Here is a 7,673-nt window from a genome sequence, read left to right on the forward strand (position 1 = left end):
AATCAGTAGAGATTTTGAGCTTATAAAAAAGGTGGGCAAGTGGATGTCGCTCTGCTGTATAGTAGGTTACAAGTGAGTCACTATATAATGGATGGTATTAAATTTGAATTCAATGATAGAATATCATTGTATAAGAAAAACGATCCTGAGTGGAGACTGAATCTAGGTATAAGATATATTATATACTTATAGCTATGGTATTAAAAAAAAATTGCAGACCTATAATAAATTCCAGATTAATCATATCACAATATCCATTAGGTACTTATAACGCGTTATACATCAACAACAAACCGTGATACTATTTTATCTATATAATAGTATACTTTAGAAGTTTCAAGTATACCCACGAATAATATTATACAATCACAACAAAATAACTAAAATATAGTTATTCTAGGTTTTTAGTATGTAATTTCGTCCAAATTTAACTTAAAATGACTAAAAATAAACTGTGTAAATGTATTTTTTAGATTTTTTGGTAACAGAATTAATTACTTACGTGGGAATCTTGTTTTAAATTTTCAAGTCTTAGATACAAAAGTTGAACATTTTATAAATTTTTAACTACAAAATAATAATTTAAATTTAAATTTGATAAATTTTGTCAAAATTCAACCTTTAAATGCTTAAAAAAAAAATTGTGCCAATGTATTTTTATTATTTTTCAACTGATATTGTAACAATATATCAGGAGCCTTGTATTAAATTTTTACACTTTTTGGTCCAACAGATAAATCTTAATTGATATTTATAGAAAAAAAACTAAAAAAAATTGAAAACTGACAATTCCCGTAAAAAGCTCAAAAAGAGTCAAATTATTTTCAAAATTTTATCGTGAATAGAAAATGCAAATATAAACACACAGTCAAAATTTTCTGTACCTACGGTCATTTGTTTTAGAGTTGCACTAAAAACCAAATTCAATTTTGTGAAAAATCGATTTTGCGTAAAAATTTTTCTTTGGTTTTTCTTGGCGCTTTTGAAAATTACTGGGAATTTTAAATTTTGACCACTCCAATGCACCAACGATATTCACTTTCCAATCGAACAAGATACTGAAGTTGAAAATCGAAGCATTGTTTCGACTACTTATCATGTACACAGACACAAAAAAAAAATAAAAATTATAAAAAAACACACATCATTGTAAAATCAATACATTCATCGTTTCACTCAGAATCTAAAAATAATAATAATAATTAATAATAAAATAAAATGTAATAAAAAATGTATATTTATATAATTATATTGATTACAAACATTTATTAACATTCATTTTTAAATTTTCGAATCCAAAAGATCGCTGATATTTTCGTAAAATCCTAATAATAATTAATAATAAAATAAGATGTTATAAAAAAATGCATATTTATCTATAGTTATTATCTTGTTTACAATTAATAATAACATGCATTTTTAAATTTTCGAATTCAAAAGATCGTCATGACAATATACAGTTATGACTCATGATAACCTTTCAATAATCCTAACTCTGAAGAAAAGACATTAAAACAGTATAATTGTCTAAATATGTGAGAAAAAATTGAATAATTGTGAAATATGTAAAAATATGTATTTATGATAAAATATGTGAAATCAAATATAGCTCGTTTTATCAAAAATCTTGTGAAACAAATTTATCACTTGCCGAAATTAGTTTATCATGTCGCAGAGAAAATATGTATTTACATATAAATCCTAGCCCTAGACTCATCACAATATTTTATTTAAGTGACCCACTCGACACCTACTTACTGTACAGCATAGTGGTACCCTATCCATTTGTGCACACCTTTTTATTTATTTGTGTTTACGATTTAGCATATACTAAAAAAAAATGTTAAATGCTTTGATTTCAACTTTAAAATCTTTTCTGGTAGGAACTGATATGAACTTTAAATGCTAATAAAAAAAACTGTGACTAAGGATTTTTAATATTTTTCAAATGTCATTGTACCAATATAGTAGGAGCCTTGTTTTAAATTTTCAAGTATTTTTACTCAAAAAATAAAGTTTTATTGACATTCATAGAAAAAAAAACTAATTAAATTGGAAACTGAAATTGTCCGTAAACAGCTCAAAACAAATCAAAATATTTTAAAAATTTTATCATGTATAGAAAATGGAAATATAACTAACCAGTGAAAATTGCACGTATCTACAGTCATTCGTTTTAAAGTTACACCAAAAACCAAAATCGATTTTCTCGAAAACAGATTTTGCGTAAAAATTCCCGTTTTTCCTTAATTTTTCTTTTGTTTTTCACGTCGCTTTTGAAAACTACTGGGAAATTTTATTTTTGACCCCCCCAAAGTACCAACTAGATTCACTTTCCTATCAGAAAAGATACTGTTGAAGAAAATCCAAGCACTTTTACTGTCCTATAAGGTGATGACAGACAATAAAAAAAAAAAAAAAAAAAACACACATCATTGTAAAATCAATACATTCATCGTTCCACTCAGAATCTAATACACTAAATATTTTACTCACGTCCATGGAGAGGCGCTTGCAGCTAGTGTTTGAAAATTTCATGAAATTTAAAAAAATGAAATATTTCAATTATCATTATTTTTGTAGTTTTGTCTTGTAAAATATTAAATAATTAATCTAAATAAATTAAATACCTCATTAGTCATTGACACACATTTTTTTCTTAGTTTTAATGTATAATAATATAATATTGTATTTTTTGTTGTACCTATTATTTGATGTAAAAATGTAAAATAAATAAGGAATAGATAGGTATATTGTATATGTTCCATGTACGTGGTAACTTATATAGTTATATGTTAAAAATCAGATCAGAGTTTTCTTGATCGAGAATCCTTATGACATGTATTTGTATAATTGTATATAAAAAACATAATAAAAATAAAAATATAAAAATGGAATATAAATTTAAAAAAAAACGCTTGGGTATAACGTTTATCATGTAATGTGTTATCATATAATGTAATAATTATTTAATATTTATATTATTTAATATTTCATTTGAAATATTTCATGAAATATTTCTCATACTTCAAACACTACTTGCAGGTCAACCAATTTTTTGGGACAAATACTCAACAGTAAAAAAACTGACAAAATATATAATACTACCTATATAGAGTTATATTAAAAATATAACTGATAAAGTGTCTCAAAACGTATGACTCTAAGGCATAAGCGCCCTAAGCCCCAATGATAAACGTGGATGAGTGGAATTAGGAGGATCATCCACGAAAATCGTTGTGGTGGTTGTGTTGTAATTATTTTTAACGTGATGTGGCTGACGTTTAAAGTTTTTCTCGGAAACTGTTAAATTTATAGAAACACTGACGGGGCGGCGAAGAAAGGGTTGAGCGGTCACGGTGGGAGGAGGACGGCTTTTTTAATTTATGTACGTACGACCGACACTCGGCAGCTGCAACGGCGGCGCGGCGACCGTCGAGAAAAGCGCATCGTGTCGATCCCCCCCCCCCCCAGTTCGAATCCCTATACCAAGCTCGCTCACGCTGCACGCGGTCGCCGACGGTTTCCATTAATTTACCGCGTTTATTATTAGAAACTGCGGGGCCGGGCCGCGTGTTTTTGTTTCGGTAAAACGCCTCGTTATTTATTGTCGCTACTGACGCCGCTTGGAGATGACGCAGCCGGTCCAGCGGAGGATATGTAATAATAATATGAGGAGAAGCGAGAACAGCATCTGACATGGAAATGGAGAGGTTTCATATTATTACAAGCACGTGTGTAAAAAAAATATATAGTTTTCGCCTGATGTAGGTATATGAAAAATGTTTTGAATATTAATTCGTCTACCGAAGCGCGAAGTCTTAATATTATGTGGGTATGATTGGTAATGGATATTGGCTGTCCGAAATTAATCAACTATAAATAGCAGCGTCATTTCTTACGTTGTATGATGTTTCATAATATTATATTTTGGTTCACGCGGATAACCAAACTCACGATTAACGTGAGCTCATTGTCCAGAACAACATGTAGGTATTTCGTTTTTATCGGTAATTTTTTTTTAACTTTGAATCTTAAAAGTTAAAAGTGGTCATTAATTCCAGGCACTCGAGTAGTCGAGGAGTATATAATGATGACATTTGTGATTCGTTGTGAACAACTTTGAACAACTATCATAAATATTATATTATATTCTACAGTATATACGACTAAAATCGTATATTATATAATATATATATCTATATAGGTATACATTTAATATAATATATAATATTCCGAAATAAGAACATTATGTGTCTACAACTTAAATATGTTTTTGGTTTTCATATAATATTTTGCAGCACTGCATACTATATTCCAAACAATAAATAATGTGTATGTTATGTTTATCAATCTTTCTAAGTTGTTATTTTTTTTTTAATTTAAGAAAGCAATGGAAACTACCGCATATCTACATAAGTATTATATTGGTGGTTATTCTATTTACAACATTAGTAATTATGTTCGTTTCAGTTCACTTGAACAGTTGACCTGAGTTCGAAGTAAATCGAGTGATAATTTTGTTTTTACATACCACCGTGGATTTCTACGTATTAAATGTCATTGCATTTTTTCTAGTCCATCAAAACTGTATTAAAAATCTTAATTTAGGATTTCTGTAAAACAATTATTACAATGCATCAACCTTTAAAATGTCTTTTCTTAATTAAAATATTTTATAATTTGTTTAATTTTAATTTTTAAACGTAATTTAGAATTTAGATACTATTCGACTTTTTGTCTAGTGGTTTATTGTTATAACTTATAACATTTTTTATTTATAAATAAGTTTAGGTACCTATAACTATATAGTCCATTCGATAATATAGATATTTAAATATACAACATTTAATACAACAGTAGGTAGGTAACTAGTAAATGTTTTAATCACTGTACGTTTTTTCTTATTTTAACAGCTTGAACGTATTTTTCAGAAATCAAAGTGTGATATAGCCTATAATATTTAGGTAGGTACTATCTTATATTTTACTTTATTTATTCTATTTGTTGTTACTTTTATTTATTGATTTATGTATTTATGTTGTTTGATGTACTTGATCATTAATATTTAAAGTACATATTGTGCGAAAAATTGAACTCGTTTCTCCTCCAAGTGTAATTTACAAATAAATTTATATTCTTATCCTGAACATTGGCAGTCTTGGACATATTTATCATTACTTAAGTAGTGAAGTAGGTATATTTTACATTTATCAGAAATTGTTGCTATTATCTCCATTTAAATTTGTTTAAATTTATTTATTTTCGTTTCAGCCATCGACATAATAATATATAATTTCATACAGTAAGCCATGGGCATAAATAAAATGCTTAAAAGATGTTACTCACGTTAGTCATAAATAATAGTACTACAGTATATTTTTGACCTATCTTATAATTAGTTGTAACCATTGTTTAGAGAAGTCATTTAGTCCGTCCACATTTAACTATGAACTAAATAAATATATATTTAGAAAACTATTTTGAACGCTTATGCATACTACATGCATGCATGCAAGTATATAAATATATATATATATATATAATAATAATATACTATATACATTATATATGTAAGATTTATGCACTAGCGCTTAGAATATCGAAAATTACAACCGCTGAGCAGATATTCAATTGAAAAAAGCAATATGTCAATCGTTAACCGTTATTATTAAAAGTGAAAACACAAGTATATTATGTTGCACATTGTTCGCCTCATTTTTAGATTTAAATAAAACGGACGCATTTTGAACAATCTACTTGCAGAAGTAAGGGAAACTTCAGAAACTCAACTGTATGTACATTAGTACAAACGCACGCGATACGTCTATTGAGAATAATTTACTATTCATGTGTATTATATGTATATAGTATGTATACATACTATACATATATATATATAGTGGCTTAGTGTGGCGTGGTCCGTGGAAATGCTCTGAGTGAACACGTATCGGCTGGTGTTGCTAGCTCCCGGATGGGTGACCACCCGCGATTTTTAGCTACAAATCCTTTCCACACATACAAACGTGTTTCAACCGTTCCTCTCCACTACAAAAAAAAACCAGCTAATGGTCATAGTTGCTAGGCTTAAGCTCGCAATAAAAAAAATATATATATATATATAGGTAATTGATTCATATAATTATTCCAGTGCTTTTTGAAATATTTTGTAATATGTAGAAAGCCGGATTCACAGCTGCATCGTGTATCATGTCGTGTCGATCAAATCGTATTGTGATTGGATATTACTTTTTTGGTTTTTGTTTTTCGTAAGTACCAACTATACGCGTGACCCAGTTTTAAATACCTATACAATTAAATAAAAATAAAGCACACATTTTGGACGATGTTACTCTAAATGTCCTATTTCTTTTTTGTGTTGTTTTTTATGTCAGTACCTATTCTATCAAAAGTGATTCCAAGTCATTTAGGGGTTGAATTATTTGCTAGTATATATAGTCTTCAAATTGAATAGTCGTTGAATAAGTCGTCTTATTGAGATTTGCGAGTTAAGGACTCTCCCATGTGAATCGTAAAATATCGGTTATTTGTTAGCATCTTGTATTCTTGTTTAGGAATTTGAGAAATGTCTCGTGCTTTGTTATTACAAACAGTAAATAGAAGTTTGGTCAATAGTCCTTTTGTCATACAGTGTCGTATACTCGTATGCAGCTGACAGATCAATAGTGAGAACAGTTGTTGTCCTTTCCTTATTTTGAAATTAGTTTTCAATGCAGTTGGAGAAGCCTCAATCTGGTTTGTGCAACTTCTGCTAGGGCGGTAGCCTAGCTACTTGTTCGATTGGGGATTGGGGTAATGTCGTTGTGACTCGTGGATGACTGATTCAACTAGGTTAAATATAGGAATATTTTTCAAATAGTTAATAACATATGCTGCAATTTAAGGGGTCCATAGCTTTAAACTAATTATTATACTAAAAATCGTATATGCCACATAACATGACTATTTTACCATAGTCTTATTTGGATCTTACAAACCTAATATAATATAATATATACACAATTGTACAATATACACATTACACAGGCCATGTCATCGAATTACACACCACTTATAACTTATCATAAATCATAATAGGCACTCACGCAACAGTGCGACGCAAAACATTCGATTGTATAAACTGAGAAGTAAGAACCGTGACGATCTAGGCGACGGAAATTTTCTTATACCAATATCGACTGATAATGATATCATGGTTACTCGTTCGTGAGTACTGTATACAATATGGAAAGAGTTTTTTTGTTTATTTAAGGACCGATCGATTAGCGCTAGGCAAAGTTTATACCACAGTCCATTAGACAAATTGTATATACTATGGTTGCCGGTGGACCACGGTGATCACTAATCTTTGACCTTGTGGTAATCTACGGCGATCTACACACTATTATATACTGCATTCGCGAGCGGGTATAACCATGATATTTTACATTGGCCCGTTAATTGTCTATTAAACATACATACAATCATACCGTATCCGCGTCACCATCCACGAGCGTATATAATGGATATTATAATCTGCTGACATGCAGTGCAACGATATTCCGACCAAATGAATCATTTCTATTTATTTATTTGCGAACCCCATTCCAAAACTCGACGCCATTTATGAAGCTCATCGCAATTTTCCTATAGGGTGACATACTGGACATACT

The sequence above is a fragment of the Acyrthosiphon pisum genome, chromosome A1 (genome assembly GCF_005508785.2).
Source record: "Acyrthosiphon pisum isolate AL4f chromosome A1, pea_aphid_22Mar2018_4r6ur, whole genome shotgun sequence".
Lineage (NCBI taxonomy): Eukaryota > Metazoa > Arthropoda > Insecta > Hemiptera > Aphididae > Acyrthosiphon > Acyrthosiphon pisum.